At 46.4% G+C, this 17,960-nt stretch overlaps 1 long non-coding RNA gene across 2 annotated transcripts in view; it reads left to right on the top strand.

The window, feature by feature from the left end:
* The window catches only part of LOC106735052 (uncharacterized), a 28,718-nt gene continuing 10,758 nt past the window's right edge, over positions 1-17,960 (top strand). The window contains exons 1-4 of one of the 2 annotated variants that reach the window (XR_003549648.1): positions 12-324; positions 525-609; positions 1,647-1,756; positions 3,698-3,782. This is a non-coding gene — a long non-coding RNA (uncharacterized LOC106735052). Of the gene's footprint in view, positions 325-524; positions 610-1,646; positions 1,757-3,697; positions 3,783-17,960 lie in introns of both variants that reach the window. The other variant, XR_001370489.2, reaches the window with a different exon arrangement.

The following is a 17,960-nucleotide window of genomic DNA, read 5'->3' on the forward strand; positions in this document are numbered from 1 at the left end:
CTGAGCCTGACCCGAGGGCGGCGGGGCGGGCGCGCGCTGCGGCGGGCTCGCTGGGGCAGGTGGGGCGGCTCGCCCGGGAGCAGGGAGGAGCCAGGTCGGCGCGCACCGCCCGAAGGTGAGGCTCTGGGGCGGAGGCCGGCCCGCGGGGAGCCGGACCCAGGGAGAAGCCGCCGTCCAGCCTGCCCGCCGCTCCCGCTCCAGGGAGCGCGCCCGCCCTCCCCGCGGCCGGGGTGAGACCCCGCGCGGGTAACCCGGGTCGGGCGGAGCGAGGGCTCGGGAATGAATGAGCGTGTCCCTGTCACGTGGCTCTCGCGGAACTCGGAGGTGGAAGGCCGCCGGCCCGCGGGGAGCCGGACCCAGGGAGAAGCCGCCGTCCAGCCTGCCCGCCGCTCCCGCTCCAGGGAGCGCGCCCGCCCTCCCCGCGGCCGGGGTGAGACCCCGCGCGGGTAACCCGGGTCGGGCGGAGCGAGGGCTCGGGAATGAATGAGCGTGTCCCTGTCACGTGGCTCTCGCGGAACTCGGAGGTGGAAGGCCAGGTGCTTTGTGAAGATGAGAGTTGTAAAACATGCCTCCCTCCCCCGGCCATGGAGTGAAACGGGTGCACCTTGAGTACGGAGAATTGGTGGGGCGGGAACTGAACCAAGCTCCTGTCCTTTTAGGATTAGAGGGGTGGGAGTGAGGCAGGAAGAAAGCTAGAAAATGGGAGTGGGCGAAAGGGTCTGTGGCTGCCTACAGGGCTAGATGGAAAAGCCTATCAGGGCAGAAAATCTTCCTACCCAAGGTAAGGTAAGGTAAGGGGGAGATTCCCAGTGGGAATTGTTAATACTGCAGTGAGCCTGTTCACCCTCTGGTGGCAGACCCCTACAGCTTGCTGTCCCAGATCCCCGGGTCACTGAACGGTACTCTGTTAGACCTCACAGACGCAGGACCCTTACCCAGGGGAAGATTGACAAGTAGGCTTTACCCATATGCCATCGTGCAAAGGCTATATGCCTCTTAGTTTTCATGGATACGTCCATGGGCGGAGGCGTTCCCTACCTGTACAGAAAAAGCAGCAGGAGTAGTGAAGTTCTTAAAGGAACTCATCTGAAGGTCCAGACTACCTCATAGTCTACAGGTGATAACAGCTCCTCCTGCATCTCACAAATTACACAGAGTGGCCAGAGCTTTGGGAATAAAATAGTTTTGCATTCTGCATGGAAGCCACACTTTTCGGGCAAAGTAGAGCTAATCAGATCTTAAAGTGCAATCTTGCTAGTCTTTGCCAGGAAACATCTGAACATTGGGTCTCTGTGCTCCCAGTCACCCCGGGCCAAGCTCACTTTTAGCCTCTAAGAGATGTTGTATGATAGACCTTTTCTTTTGACTGATAGGCTTACAGACTGTAAAACGTAAGGCACATCGCCAGTGGATTTCAGACACCCCTAAGGGAGCATGGCGTCCGCGGTCTACCTTCCCCTGACAGTAGTGTTCAGCATGTTCATGTAAAGCCAGGAGACCAAGTTCTGATTAAAACTTGGAAGGAAGGAAATCCCAGTGGTCAGTTGAAACCATTTTTAGTCATTCTAGCAACCCCTTCAGCAATAAAAGAATTGGGTAGTTGGATTCATCACTCCAGGGTGAAGCTTGCACCGTTCTCATTACAGAAAGCCGAAAATGATAATGGAGAACCCCGCTCCAGGAAGAAACAGCTGATACCTGTGAGCCACTGGAGGAGTTGAGACTTCTCTTTAAAAAGAAACAGATGTCCAGCTGAGTAAGTATTGACATGGAGAATGCTATAGCGTTTATCTTACTCTCTGGTTTATACACAGACAGCATCATGGGGTAGAAAGGGCCATCTAGTGAAAACATTTTAGACACTAAGTATTTATATAAAACTTGAGAACTGACTCATCATCTCTTAAACTCTTCCAACCCACGTTTGGCTAAGGACTGCTGGCTTCATTTATCCTTTTCCTCTACTCAATACACAGCTTTCTCTATTCCTTTTTTTTTTTCCTCCAGAATTTAAAAAATGTTTAATGTAGTTCAGACAGCGTCTGGTTCATTTTAGCTCCTTAGCTGCCAAACCTGGGGGCAAGGACTGCTTCAGCTTCTCCACCTTCTCTTTGTCTGTGATGACCAAGGTGTAAAAGTATCTGCTGCATCCAAGTTTAAACTTCACATTATTCCTAATGTTTCTTGATCTTGACAGATTTGGCATCCTTCTGCCAGACTGTTAGCAGAAAGTCCAACTTTCTGAGGTGTGGTGGGGAGCACGGGAGAGGGCCTCAATGGCACTGCCCAAGAGATCTTCACCTGTCCCTATTCCTATTCTAACATAGGCCACTAGCGTAATGACTCCCCATCCTAAGTATAGGGGTCCACCTTTCCAGTTAATGAATATACAGGACTTGCAGGCTTTTAAAGTACCTGAGTGGACTGAGTACACACGAACAGCAAGGGCAGTTAACCTTCTCCGATCCTTCCAACAGCTTCGCCACTGAGAGCCCCAGTTTGGGAACCTGTAACAGTGACTGATCCCTTAAAATTCCAGGCACCCATCTGTGTTAGAAGAACTCACAGTACAACCCAAGGACAACCACTAGGTGCCTTAGACCAGTCTCTGAAATCATACTGTAGTAGCACAACCTTCTAAAGATTGGCTACTTACTGGAAACTCAGTGTGCACCACTCACCAACCCAGCGGGTTTCTCTGGGAAGCCTCGACTTCACTTCCATCTCATTGAACAGGAATTCTGGATATTGCCAAGGGAGACCTAACCAATGCACTAGCACCCTTCCTTGGCACGACGGTACCAATGCACAGACTGAGGAATGTCTCCTCATACTTAAGTATGAAAAGTTAAACGTCTGTGTTTATTTCAACACTGTAAGGTATTATTTACACTGGGAAGACAGAACCCAAGGACCCATACAGGGTATCTCCCAGGTTACTCCCATAAACCGCTTATGGGAGTAACCTTGGCAGGAAGCCTTTCAGAGATATACAGAGAGAGAGAAAGAGAGAGAGAGAGAGAGAATGAGAAAGCAAGCCACCAGGTCTGGGACTCAAACTGTGGTCAGCCATGTGGGAGTGTCCATTGCCTTAACCACCAAGCTGCTGCTGGCCCCATCAGCTGCAAGTTTCTTTGCTTTATCTAACCAGGTTTTCTCAACTTCAGCACAACTGGCATTTTGGATGGGTGGAGGGCTGTGCAGGATCTCCACCCCACTAAATATCAGTGGCATATGGACAGTTGAAGTTCACTTAAAGTTAGGGTAAATTTCAGGACAACTGGATCAGTTCGTTGAAATAACAGTTTGCTCTTCTAGGTAGGCAGTGGTAGAATAATGGATTAACCTCAGTGTTCTCCTGTTTTGCATTTAATAGTATTCGGTAAAACAGTGACAGCACTGCTTCCAAGTGTGTGTGGAAAGGAATTTACAATTCTTATTGTGATGCCTGGTATGCGGTATGATGCAGGAACGAGTTGTTTCCTGGGAAACAGTCCAATTTCTTTGCGTGAGACCGTTGAAGCTTCTCCTTTCCTGCCACTCCCTCTACGCCCCACACCCGTTCTGCAGCTACACCGGGCTCCTTACCTGTAGAGCTCCCGAAGCATTTCATGGAATCCGTGATTTTCTCTCCCATGTGAACATCTCCTCTTTCGTCCCCGTCTCTTTATTAAATTCAATCAAGATTTCGTTTCAGGTGTTGGCTCTTCTGTACACAGTATGTGAAGATCTAAAATGTTTTCATGACAGAGCTGGAATGACTGACTATCCCTCTTTCCAAGGTATGGAAGCATGGAGAATGTCTACCGGGAGATGGTAGGGGCTGGGGCTATGTATGGTGAGAAGGCTATTGCCGAGTGCTGGAAGCAGTTCCAAGGGGCAGGTGAGGCTGTGACAGTGGGGAAGGTGCTGATGGATCTAAAGATATGCAGAGAGAGCATTGGCTCGATTCGAAGCACTGTGTGTGGCATCGTTGACGTTATAAAGTGATTTAGTGGTTAGAGGTTGAGGTTAACCTCATTTCCTGTCAGAGAAGAAGATGACGAGTTCAATTTGGAACGCTTTCCAAACTTGTATGTTAAACTTCTTCTACATAGCGTCTGTGAGATTGATGCTGTTCATCATTGTGTTTTAGCCGCAATTCTTTGCATACATAGTTTAGGAAATACTTGAATTGAGTTAAATTCGAGGTGGCCGGGAACCCAGCGCCTGATTGAGATGGCTGGTGGGAAGTTGTAGCTGTGAGTCTGAGGTTCATAAGAGGGTCTTGAGTGGAGATTTATAGGTAGCATCTGGTAATACCAAGGCATAATTAATGTATTGGGGATGTCTGAGGGGTAAAAGGGCCAAGAACAAACTCCTGAGACACTTGGCCCCACAAGAAAAAGTTAGGATCAGGAAATCCTCAGATCCTTCAGGAGAGGGTGGTATGACAGCTAAAATGAAGAGAGGTTTTGTTTTTCTTCATTTTTCTTTTCCAGTTTGCTGTAGGGTGCATGCACTTGCCAGGGAAGGGGCAGGGAGTGAGAAAGCTCCTCCCAGGAGAGAGGACTACACCGCATTCCTTCTCCTCAATCCTCCTTTCAGGGTTTTGCACACCTTACACACATGACTGGCATGTTTTCCAAGCCGCTCGGTCCAGGACTCAAACTATGTGTTTGTTGTGGGGAATCCAGCTGCCTTAAGTTTCATACCACCTGCTGGCCCAAGAATGGAGGAAGTTTGGAGAGTGCTCAGACTGTCCTAAGTCTGCATTTCATTGCCATGGTAAAATTCATTTGTTTGTACATTCATTTATTCAGCAAACTATGCCTCCTAAAACTAAATGAAATTTTTTTTTTTCATAATTTTTTTCCTCATTTTTGGAGAGGTGTTTGCTATAGGGTGCGTGCGCTTGCTGGGCAGACAGAGACAGACAGAGAGTCAGAAAGCGAGAGATCACCCCCCGGGGGGGATGGCCATGCCGTAGTCCCTTCTCCTCCATTCTTCTCTCTGGATCTTGGGCGCACATGCGCCCAGTGTGAGTTTTAAGCCACCGGGTCTGGGACGCGAACCGCGGTCGACTACATGGGAGTCCAGCGACATAGCCATTACGCTAACTGCTGGTCCCAAAACTAAATGAAATTTAAGGTAATCATTCCATAATAATTAAATTTTGGGCTTTTGGCAATTAGTGTCTTTGTTGACTAATTCACTATTTTTTTTCCTTGCTTATAAAGGAAAGTTTCAGACAGGCTGAAGAGCTTGATGCTCAGTAGAAGACTTCATTTTTTTTTTTATGACTTAATTGTTTTTTCTAAGTAGGCCTTGGAGCTGGTTCCTGATGATGGAGTGATATACAATAGTATGGGGAAGTATCACTTCAGGAATGTAACCATTTCAGGATTAATTGTTAAGAATTATTCTTTTTCAGGGACCAGCAGATGGCGTAATGGCTATGTCGCTGGACTCCCACATAGTCAACCAAGGTTTGAGTCCTGACCCAGTGGATTCAATCCCACACTGGACATGTGTACGTGCATGCCCAAACATCCCAAGAGGAGAATGGAGGAGAAGGATTGCGGCGTGGCCATCCCTCCCACCGAGAGGTGAGTTCTCACTTTCTGTCTCTCTCTCGCTCTCTCTGGTGAGCACATGCACCCTATAGCAAAAACTTCTCTTAAAAAAAAAATAAAGGAACTATTCTGTTTTGGTCTGGATCAGGGATAAATCATAACAAGTGTGAACAGGCATTGTGTAATATAAAGCATCGTTAACTACCATGGAATCAGAGTGATAAGGGGGTGGCTAATAAGTAAAGAGCACCCAGAAAAATGCAGGACTACCAGAGTTCATGGGTACTAGTGTAGCAGTTTCTGTTTTCTATAAGACACTGTAGAACAACCACTGCTCCTAGGACTGAGATAGAATATCAAAGGAGTAGTTGCCCTCTTGGGCTGAGATCCAGACCTTGCTGTGGAGGGCACATTGTGGTTCACAGGATGGCATGGAGTCACTGTGGTACATTGCCAGGGAACTCGTCAATCTGTTCTGTGGAACTTACTGACATTTTATCTTTTGGGGTGCCAGAGAAAGCCCCTTGGGCATTCAGAAAGCTCCAGAGCATTCCATCATTAAACCTCCCAGTTGTGTGGGAGGGCCTGTGAAAGCTGCTGACCATTGGATGCCACTGACTGCCATATACTGCAGGAGCCTGATGCTAGAAGCAGGAAGCAAAGCCCTTCCTCCTACAGTTCTCTTTAACACTTTGTACTGGCAAGGCCCACCCTCATGCCAACTGGTAGCAAAATATTAAAGGGCTAGAGATATTTTTGCAGAATAGGCAAAGATGAATCTGGCAGTAAGCTGACAGCCTGCTAGGTTGGGGTTCTCTATGCCCACCCAGGTTCTCTGCGTTGCTAGGTGGCTCACAGGACTCAGCGTGCAGTTGTAGTCATGGCTCCGACTTACTGCAGTAAAATGATACAGAGCAAAGTTGGCAAAGAGAAAATGTGCATGGAGCAACGTCTGAAAGAGACCAGGGGCTGGCCTCCAGAGGCCCTTCCTATGGAGTCACACAGAGTGACTAAAGCCCTTCTAAGATTGTGACACTGCTGTCTTTAAGCATCTCGTTGGAGAGATAAAGTTAGAGAGTAGGGTACACATTAAAAAATTCACTCACAGGACCAGCAGTTGGCATAATGGCTACATCGCTGGACTCCCATGTAGTTGACTGTGGTTCGAGTCCTGGAACTGGTAGCTTAAACACACACAGGGCGTGTGTGCATGCATGCCCAAGATCTTGAGAATGGAGGAGAAGGGATTGCAGCGTGGCCATCCCCGCTGGGGGGGGGGGGCTAATTTCTCACTTTCTGTCTCTCTGTCTCTCTCTCTTTCTGGCAAGTGCATGTGCATACATCTCTATATAACCCTATTGACTACAGGTTTCTCGACAACCAGCAAAACCAGAGTTCCTGAAATGTTCAACTTAGAGAATTGTAGCAGCTGTTTCATGTTCTTTCGTTTCTTTTTTCCAGCTCTCCACATGATGTGTGTAGAGCACCTGTAGTGACTGATACGTCAGGTTCAGATGGGAGTATGTCTGAATTGATATCACCTCCTAGAGAGATGTGAGCTCGAGACATTTGCTTGCACAGTTTGTCTACTGGACCTGCTTGTGCAACTGCTGCTTTTGTTACTTAATGAAATGCTACTGGGAGTGTCCAGTTCGATGGTTCAGTGATCAGATAGTACCTAGTTTGCAATGAGTGGTTTAGTCATTGGAATCCCAAAATCAACTATTTCATTTCTATCAAAACCTAGTAGCCGGATGAGCTGGTGGTGTGGTGGTTCAGGCACCTGGATCACACATGGCTGACTGTGCTGTTCAAGTCCTGGACCCAGGGGCTTGTAAAAGACACAGGGTGCATGAGACTAGCAGTTAGTGTAATGGCTATGTCACTGGACTCCCATGTAGTCAACTGCGGTTCAAGTCCTGGACCTGGTGCCTTAAACTCAACGCCGGGCGTGTGTGCGTGCATGCCCAAGATCCCGAGAGGAGAATGGAGGAGAAGGGATTGTGGCGTGACCATACCCCCTGGGGGCTGATTTCTTGCTTTCTGTCTCTCTCTCTCTCTCTCTCTCTCTCTCTCTCTGTCTTTCTGGCGAGCACATGTGCCCTATAGCAAAAACTTCTTTAAAAAAAAAAAGAGGGACCAGCAGTTAGTGTAATGGCTATGTCGCTGGACTCCCATGTAGTCTACTGCAGTTCGTGTCCCGGACCCGGTGGCTTAAAACTCACACCGGGTGCGTGTGCATGCGTGCCCAAGATCCCAAGAGGAGAACGGGGGAGAAGGGATTGCAGCGTGGCCATCCCCCCGGGGGTGATATCTCGCTTTCTGTCTCTCTGTCTCTCTCTGACTTTCTGGCGAGCACATGGGCCCTGTAACGAAAACCTCTCCAAAAAAAAAAAAAAAAAACACAAGGTGCATGAATATGCATGCTCAAAATCCCAAGAGGATAATGGAAAAGAAGCGATTACAGGGAGGCCTACCCCGCTGGGGGATGCTTTCTCACTTTTCCCCTCTCTTTCCCCGTCTGTGTGTCTCTGGCAAGCGCACATGCTTTTAGCAAATAAGTAATAAATTTTAAAAGCTCAGTAGTGAGCTAGGATGGCCTTCCCCCAAAACAATGGGAGTTTGCAGTGGTAGTGTCTACAGCCCCTGCAGAAATATTGCTGCTGTTGTCTACTAGCTTGGTCTGTCATGGGGAAGCACTCTGGAGGCCCTTTCCTTTATAATAGCCCTCATTCCACAGCACGGGGCAACAGAATGGCATTCTGCTAGTTACGAGGTGTGTATATGTGTACATATGTGTGTGTGTACCCGTGTATGTACAGAGGTGTTCCTATCTTCATTCTAGGACTGGGATACACAGGGTGAAACTGCCATCCCACTAAACCCACTGTAAAATGAATTGTGGCCATAACTCCATCTGACGCCTGATGTCATAAGCCACTGTTCTGATTGGTGGGCTCTTGTGGCACTGCAAGTCTCTGGTGATGAGTGTATATCAGAGCTGGTACGTGCTAGTGCCCAGGAGGTCTGGATGCTTCCTTTTCCCTGGTGCACAGTTTCCTGGGTAAATCATTCCAGGCCATCTGTGGAAGGCTTGGGCGAACTTCCACTGTGTGCACCGGTGGTTTCCCTGCAGGGTGCTGCTTCAGAGGCCCGTGGCCTCCACCTCCTTTGAGGGGCTTCAAGTCTACTCAGTGGCATGGTTCCAGGAACCTGGTGGGAAGCCGTGAGTTGTAACAATGGTGTCTAGTTAGTTACTGCTCAGCAGCCCCGAAGTCGTCCTTCTGTATAAAGCAGCACCTCGTTGGCTGCCCATTTCATTTCAGAACACTCCTTTGACCGTTCCTTCTCCGTGGCCCATTGCACTACCTGCACCTAAACCCAACTCTGGACCATCCATCCTCTACCCCTCTGGAATCCCGTTTTCCCATAAGGATCAAGAAATCCAGTTTCTCTGGATGTGAGGAGAGCCACCAAGGGCTGCCCCTTCCCTGGGTTTCAGTGAAGAGCTGTCCTCCAACCCCTGGGTGGTGTGACGGGTTGCTAGCGGAGCTAGTTGGCAATAACAGGGTGTAGCGCGTCAAATAAAAAAGCTGCCACTGCGGCCAGCAGTTTCTGAGCTCTGAACCCTGGAATGGTGCTGCAAGCTCACACCAGGCTGGACACCACACTTCCAAGTACCAGGAGAGTGCATTGCCAGAGTAACCCAGTCGCTCCTAAGAAGCTGAGCTGCAAGGTTGTGGATCTGCAGTGTCTGCCTGTCTGTCCAGGCGCCTGGCAAAAACTTACCGTGGCATAGCGGGAGAGCAGGTCTGGGTGATTTCCTGTCTGCCACACACAGCTCCCCTCTACTGGACCCTTCCCATCAAAATGTAAACATGCTCACAGATTGTTGTCATCTTTCTTGTCCTTTTAGGGAGCAGAAATCAAATCCTCATTCATCTTTTTGTCCCCTTCTAATTATTTTCCTGCCTTTATCCTGTACACTTAAGAAAGCATGTCCTGGGACCAGCAGATGGTGTAATGGTATGTCGCTGGACTCCCACATGGCCTACCACGGTTTGAGTCCTGGAGCTGGTGACTTGAAACTCACACTGGGTGCATGTATGTGCATGCCCCAAATCCCCAGAAGAGAATGGAGGAGAAGGGATTGCTGTGCGGCCATCCCCACTGGGGACGCATTTCTTGCTTCCTGTTTCTCTGTCTCTCCAGCAAGTGCACATGCCCTATAGCAAAAATCTCTCTTAAAAAAATGTGTCTTCACATTTATCAGTAGATGTAGCAAAGTGTACATTTGGCACAGAAAAGAGCTCTGCATGTTAATGTACAACATACGTGTCTAAGAACTGTGGTCATTTTTTGTTTAGAATTATTTTATTTAACTTTATTTACTTATTTTTAAAATTTGATCAGAGATGAGCAGAGTGAGAGAGAGAGAGAGGGAAAGTAAGAAAGAAAGCCACCAGATCCGGGACTTGAACTGCAGTTGGCCATGTGGGAGTCTAGTGCCCTTGGCCACCACGTCACCTGCCAGTCCCATGGTCGTTGCTTAACATGATCCAGTGCATTTGGCAGAATAATTTGCCTCCACCACTCTCAGTTCTACCTGCTGTCCTTGTAATGTACTCAGTAGATTTTTCTACCACCTGTGTGGCAGCCCCTCACAACAACATGCACGCAAATAATAAAGTAAATAAATTGGGCTGTTGGAAAAGTCATGACATATTTTTCTATACAAAAATGCATCGTGACTTTTCCAATACCCAATATATTGATTGTACTGTTGTTGTTTTGACTTATTTTTTTATATGTGATGTAAGATATTTAAATTTATGTTTTGATTTCCAAATAGGATTTTTTTTAAAGCAAAGTAAAGCTCTATTACCATGCACAGAGCAAAGGAGAGTTGGTACCTGATGCACAAAGAGCCCAGTTCCAAACATGCAGTTTTTTTAAAAATAATTATTTTACTGAACTTTGTTAATTTATTTATTTTTAATTTGACCAGAGAGAGAGAGAGAAATTGGGAAAGCAAACCTCCGAATCTGGGTCTCGAACTGCGGTCAGCCATGTGGGAGTCTAGCACCCTTAACCACCTGCTGGCCTCCCAAACATGCCGTTTTAAGGGCAGAATTAGGGATAGAGAGAAGGTGTCTCACATGTACGATCAGCTCAGTGATCGGCTCAAGTGGGCGTGAGCCTCCTTGGCTTTCTTAATTGCAGTTGCAGGGTCCTTTGGTAGCAGATCTCCGTCTGTGGGTTTTGTGCCCTGTGCAGCATTACTCTGGTCATGGGATAGAAGCAACCAAGTCTGGAGTCCCAAGCCTTGCTTAGGGCTATTAAAATTTAAATTGACCTCTCATCCCAAGCCCTGTACATATTTAGTTCTGGTCTCGATTGTCAGTTTCGGAAATTTCCACTTTCCCTCAATAGCCGGGAAAGCGGCTCGCCTCTTACAGTGGGTCCTTGCTGGGTTTCAGGCCCTTAGATACCCTTGTACAATTGAGCTTGCCCTCACTGAGCTGAAATGTTGGGCTCAGAAGAATGGCCTTTACTTAATATGGCAGCGAGGTCATACAGTATGTGTATCACCGAGACCCCCTTCCGCTTAAGAAACATCATGGCCCCGTCTACATGGTTTCTTTCTGACCGAGATGTATTTGGTCCACAAAATGCTTCCTGACGTCAGTGAGAGCATACCCCCATGGCCGTGTGTGACTGGTTGGGAGGCTGGGCAGGAGCAGTGGCCCTTCCATGTGGGTCAGCCTCACAGTTCTTGGTGGTTTTATGGCTGTACCCCAATCCAGCCCCTGGTTCCTGAGGTGTCACGTGTAATATTAAATGTTATGGCTATTCTTTGACATCCTGCCAGGTATCTTAGGTTAGATGTCTTTTTGCCCTTTTGTCCCCTACTTTTGAAGTCCTTTCGTATGGGAAAACTGACACAACAAAACAGTGGCAACTCTGTGTAGTCAGTGCCCCAAATCACAAGGGATTGGACAACTCTGTTACCACAAAAGGTAGGTTGATTCGAAGAAATGGTTGCAAATGTTGGGAAGAGGAAGCTATCCAGAACAAATTAGAAGGGGTCCTGAGTCAGCAGAAGTCTCTGTGTTAACCTGATTGGATCTTGTAGTTTAAGATTCACGTTTTCGTAAATGTTCGCCTGAGGAGTAGATGGGTGAAACAGTGGAGGATGAGGACTGCTTCGGTAAGGCTGGGGTTCCTCCTCTTACTATGGACTCACTCATGAGACCAACACTCCTGGGTGTAGTAGCAGGGACACCTCCCTCAAAGGACAGCTCAAAGCCTGGTAGTTAGGCAGATAAAGCCCAAAAGACGGGAGAGAACCCTTCCTTTTATTATTTATTTATTTTTTCTTGAGAGGATTTTTTGCTATAGGGTGCGTGCGCACGCCAGACAGAGAGAGAGACAGAAAGCGAGAAATCACCCCCCCCAGGGAGGATGGCCACGCCGCAATCCCTTCTCCTCCATTCTCCTCTCGGGATCTTGTGCACATGCGCCCGGAGTGAGTTTAAACCACCAGGTCCGGGACTCGAACCGCGGTCGACTACGTGGGAGTCCAGTGACATAGCCATTACGCTAACTGCTAGTCCCGTGAGAACCCTTCCTTTTAGCTCAGAATAGCCATTATGCCAGTGTTTCATGGTTTTTTTTTAGGGGGGGTATATTCTGATCCTTTTCAGAACCAGCTTTGCTAATAGAAATAATGAACCTTAAATAATAAGCCAATAATCTTAATACCACACAGGTTTGATGATTATTGTAAATAAACTCTGAAAATGTATTGTCAACATGAGCATTGTTTCAGGGTTGCTTTCTTTTTGTTTGTTTTTGAGAGTTTTTTTTGCTATAGGGTACATGTGCTCACCAGAAAGACAGAGAGAGACAGAGAGACAAAAATCGAGAAGTCACCCCCTAGGGAGATGGCCACGCCGCAATCCCTTCTCCTCCATTCTCCTCTCGGGATTTTGGGCATGCACGCACGCGTGCCCACCGTGAGTTTAAGCCACCGAGTGCGGGACTTGAACCACGGTCGACTACATGGGAGTTTAGCGACATCGCCATTACTCCAACTGCTGGTCCCCAAGGTTGCTTTCTTTAAACAGGGCAAACTAGGATTCTTTGGATAGTGCCAGTATAGTTTAGATAATGTAAATATGCTTAACATAAAGTCTGTTGTTGTAAGTAAGGAGCCAGATTAATAAGAAAAGTAAAGATGTTCACTTATTTTTAATATTAGTAAAAAGAATTAAAGTAGGGCCACTAGGTGGTGTGGACGTTAAGACACTGAATACCATTTGGCCAGCTTTGTGGTTAGAGTCCCAGACCCCGCAGCTTGAGAATCAATGGCAGATGTGTGCATATGTGCCCGAAATCCTGAGGGGAGAGTAGAAAAGGGATTTTGGCACCCCTGGGGGTGTGATTTCTCACTTTCCTTGTCTCTCTCTCTGGCATGCACCTGTGTCTTATAGCAAAAACTTACGAAAAAAAAAAAAGATGAATTAAAATAGAAAGCGTGGACCAGCAGGTAGCGTGGTGGTTCAGGCAACTGGATTCCGCATGGCCAGCCTTCAGGTAGGTTTCTGAAATCCCAAACCTAAACAGCTTCAGAAACACACCAAGTTTGTGTGTGAGTGTGTGTGCCCCAAATTTGAAGAGGATAATGGAGGAGAAAGGATTGTAACATGGCCACCCCCTTGAAGGGTACTTTCTAACTCTCTCTAACTCTCTCTGGCAAGTGTACTCGCCTCATAACAAGACTTTTATACAAAAAGAGCAAAAGAGAATATCTTAAATTACATTGTCACCTTTTTCTTTAATTAACTTACTCATTTTGATTATGAGACAGAGAGGAAAAGGGAGAGAGTGGAGATAGGTGTTTTCCACAGGGTCCTGCTGTGTTGTGACCCTCTTGCCCAAGTTTTCTAGTTAACTCAGATTACAGGTACATGGAATTGGTGCCAGCAGGTGGCGTGATTAAGGTGCTGGGCCCTGAAAAGCCAACCACAGTTTGAGTCCTGGACCCAGTGGCTTGAAAATCATACTGGGCATGTGTGTTGCATGCCAAAAATCCAGAGAGAAGAATGAAGGAGATGGGATCGTGCCCTGGAGGGTGATTTCTCACTTTTCTTCTCTTTGCCTCTTTCTCCGGCAAGTGCACAGGACCTATGGTAAAAACAAAACAAAAAAAGGAATATGTAACTGTGCCCTAAGCATTCCCATTGGTCCAGGAACCAGTCAAATGAGTACCTCCCATGCTGTTTCTAGCCTCACAAGGGGCAGCTCTGCATGTGGGCTACTTTGACTGGTTCTTATTTATTTATTCAGTCTTTTAAAATAATTATTTATTTATTTTTATTATTTTTAATTTGCTATAGGTCTCGTGTACTCACCAGAAAGAGAGGAGAGGAGAGAGGAAAAGGTGGGTGGGGTGGTAAAAAATTTTCCCCTAGTGGATATACATGGAGTTGTTCTGGATTACCAGTGGTATGCTGGCTAAGGTAGCTGGATCCCACACAGCTGACTACGCGGTTCAAGTTCCAGAGCCAGTGGCCAAAGAAACATGCCAGGCAGGTGTACGTACACAGTCAAAGTCTCAAAAGAAGGGAGACATAGAGGACAAAGACCATGTCTCATTGTGGTTACTTTCTCATTACTCCTCCCATCCCCAGGTCTCTTTCCAGAGAGCACACATTCTACAGCAAAAAAAAAAAAAAAAAAGGTTAGTTTTGTAATACTGTAAAGGATGCAATGGATAAAAGAAGCCTCCAGAGATGAAGAAAGAAATTAAGAGGTTATACTTGTCTGTTTGTGAGATAATCTAAAAACAAGGTATGAGATTGAAATAGAAAAGAAAAACAGTAAGAATACAACTGAAGAGGGCCAGCGCATGTCTTACAGCTATGGGAGCTGGGTTCCACATGCCCAACTGCACGGTTCAAGTCCCAGACTGCTGGCCTGAGAAGCATGCTGAGTTTGTGCATACACATGTGCCCAAAACCCCTAGAGGAGGGAAAAATGGAGGAGAAGAGATTGTGGCTTGACCATTCCCCATGAGGGATTGCTTTGTCCCTCTCCCTGTATCTGTCTGGTGAGTGCATACGCCCTCAGGAAAATACAAAAAAAAAAAAGAAAAAAATACCTATAGACTCAATAGGATTTGAGTGCAATCGGTGGAGAGTAAGGTGGGAGTTGTAAACTAAGGTTAATGAAATAACTGGGAGGCATGGTAATCGGTGCAGACTTAGGGTGTTGGGATGCAGTACAGCCACTCATAGAATATTCAGACAAATCTCGTCCAACATAACGGGACACCACTTAGCTTTTTAAATGAGTGAGCTGACAATATGTTCGTCTGACAAGTATGAATTGAGCACCTAGCATGTGACCATACGTGGATACAGCATAGTGCACAAAACAGATGTCAGCCCCGTGGAACTTACAGTTTGTGTAGGTGGGTTAGAAATAGACATTCTGACATTGAAACTGAAGAACTCATGAAGTGCCGGGGTCCAGCCTCGGCGTGGGTGGGTTATCTCGACAGAGGCGGTGAAGGTGAACAGAAGACAGAGGCCTCGATGCCTTTTCATGCACATCCTATGCCGGACACCCCTCAAAGATCGCTCTCTGAGGAATGACAACTGCTAGGAATCATTGTGCCTTTTTATTGAAAATGTGATACATGCAAGTAAATGGGTGAGGGGCAGTAAAAGATTTACTCTAAAGAACAGGGTATACAAAGCATGGAAGCAATAATTGTAAAACATGCTGTTTGTCCTGTTAGCTCAGGTAAAATCAATCACAGTTCTCAGGATGAGGAAGTCCATTTGTCTGCTGTATCTTCTTCTTAGATCTTGATTACTGGGAAGGGTCTTTTGAAGAGGGGGCTTGCAGGATGTTTGATAACTTCAGTCCCGGGCCAGGGCGATAACGTTGCTGGTTACGAAGACCTAGATAGAAATTTTGTTTTGTTAAATAAAGACACAGTTAATATACAATCTATCCATACATTACAACAATAGAGGGTGAGTCTATGATCTTATATGGGAAAGGAAGATGATCTTGTAGCTCAGGAGACAACACAGGATGTTTTATTAGCAGTTTTTCATAGTCAACAGCACATAGATGAGAAACTCTTTGTAGTTGAAAGCTACCTGTTGCTTTAGATAAGAGCTCCCAGCTAAAATGGTTAATCTTTCTGTGGAGCCCTCAGCTTTATTTATTCTGTTGTCCCATCCAGGCTTTTTCCTCTAATAAATCTGTGGGTTCCTGCATTTTGTTTGTTGAGTCTTGTCAATTAGTGAGTTCTTTTGTTTTATCTCTGAGTCTCTGTTATGTGGTGAATGTGCTGACTTTGCTAGTGTCAGGTGGGGGAGTCTTAAACTTCCTGATCCTCCTGTCAGTCTTAGGGAACCACATTCCTACAAGATCACTAATTGGCTTTATTGCAATGGTTGGGGGTGATGTTTTACCCTTGCAGGGTACCGTAATAACAGTAAAACTCACGGCAGAGAAATTGAATACCGGCCAGTTTAAGGACACAAGGGAGAGCTCGTAAACTGGGCCTTGCCTCAGTTTCTTCCCAGTCCAGGTCTTGCCTTAGAATGGGAGGCAGCATCCTTACCAGCTTGTGTTGCCTGCATGGCCCCGTCAATGAAGTATTTTTGATTTCCTAATTTTCATTTATTTGATTACTCATGAGAATATGTTCCAAAAAGATTATGGCTATTTCAATTTCTTCATCAAATTACAATACAACTGGGATAAATGGGGAATTAGAGCTGAGAAGCAGATTGAGGGGCTGATTGGACCCAAAATTACTAAAAGAAGACCTCAAGAGTAGGGGGATTCTCGCCAAACTGACCTAACAGGTTCTAAAGGCAAGCCAAGGTCTGAGACATAAGGTGAGGGTTGGGGACCTTGATCAGATATCAAGGGAGAGGAGGGACAACCTAGCAAGATTCTTGGCCTAGACTGACTTTAGGTAGGCAATGGACAGGGCCTAAGAATGAGGCCTGGTAGAAAAGAGGGCTCAGGGAAACCTATTTAAAGTTTGGTGATTTGTTAAATGGAACACATTATAGGATATTTTCCAGATAGCTGGTATATAAATTTCATTTTCAAAGATGACTGTTCTGCGTGGATAGAATTAAGAGCAGCCGGGTGTAAGTAAATAGGTGTAAGATACGTTGGTTTGGTTGTGTGATGGTAGTGGCAGTGATGGTGGGAACTTGGTATTTGTAGAGAACGTTGGGTGGTAAGGGTGTCACTCTGAAGTCCCCGTTCAGGTGCCATATATTTGCTTTGCTTTACTTGACTCCCCAGTAACATCCTGAGTAGCTGCACTTGAAGCAGCAGCAGAAAACAGCACCGACCAAGGAGGGCCAACCGAGCTGTTGGTAATGTCGCCTGACACCTCTCCATAGTATGTGAGTTGACAAAACAACCACAGACCAGAGCTCTCCATCCTGGTCTCCATCCAGTTCTTTTCCCATGCACATTGGAGCTGATTTATGTGAAAACTGACCTTGTACTTTAAAGACCTGGAGACAGCGGAGTTGGCCTTTAGTGGAGGTCACTGCTACCCTTAACAGTTGCATTTCTCTAACTATATGGGAATTGCAGAAACGAGGTAAGAGGGCCTCCTCCAGCCGCTTCTACCCACTAAGGCTGGAAAAGTGACAAACGCCTCCCCCATTTCCACCCTGGATACCCAGACCTCTTGCTCTGCAGACCATCTCATATACATGAGCCCAGTCCTGGGACATGATTTTGTCTGGTTTCTTGTTTACTTTTCCTTGAAAGCATGCTACAGGTAGAGAGATGAGAGTCAAGAAAATAGGGTAATTAATATCTCCTGCTTAAAAAGCCTGTTTTCAAGTATTCATCAGTTCCCTGGAGTGATGGTCATTTTATTCCTAAAATCTGATCTGTTCAGATATTGGACTTACACAAATTAAGTAAATTGTCTCAAAAACCATGTATTGAATTTTATTAGCTTTTCCTGAATTAATGGTTCTAGTTAATTTAACTTTGTTGGTTGTTTTTACTTTGAAAATTAGTTCTTAATTAATATGGGTTTTGTAAGAGTTCATGTGTGTGTGTGTGTGTGTGTGTGTGTGTGTGTGTGTGTGTGTTTCCTATAGGAAGCATGCACTTGCTGGGGAGAGAGAGAAAGTAAAAAATCAGCTCACTGGGGAATGGCCTCACCACAATTCTCTCTCCTCCATTCTTCTCTGAGGATACTGGACACACAGACATGCCCTGTATGTTCTTTTTTGTTTTGTTTTGTTTCATTTTTGTTTTTTGAGAGATTTTTGTTATAGGGCGCGTGCGCTTGCCACATAGAGAGAGAGACAGAGAGACAGAAAGCGAGAAATC

The sequence above is a fragment of the Tupaia chinensis genome, unplaced genomic scaffold, assembly GCF_000334495.1.
Source record: "Tupaia chinensis unplaced genomic scaffold, TupChi_1.0 Scaffold000283_1, whole genome shotgun sequence".
Classification (NCBI taxonomy): domain Eukaryota; kingdom Metazoa; phylum Chordata; class Mammalia; order Scandentia; family Tupaiidae; genus Tupaia; species Tupaia belangeri.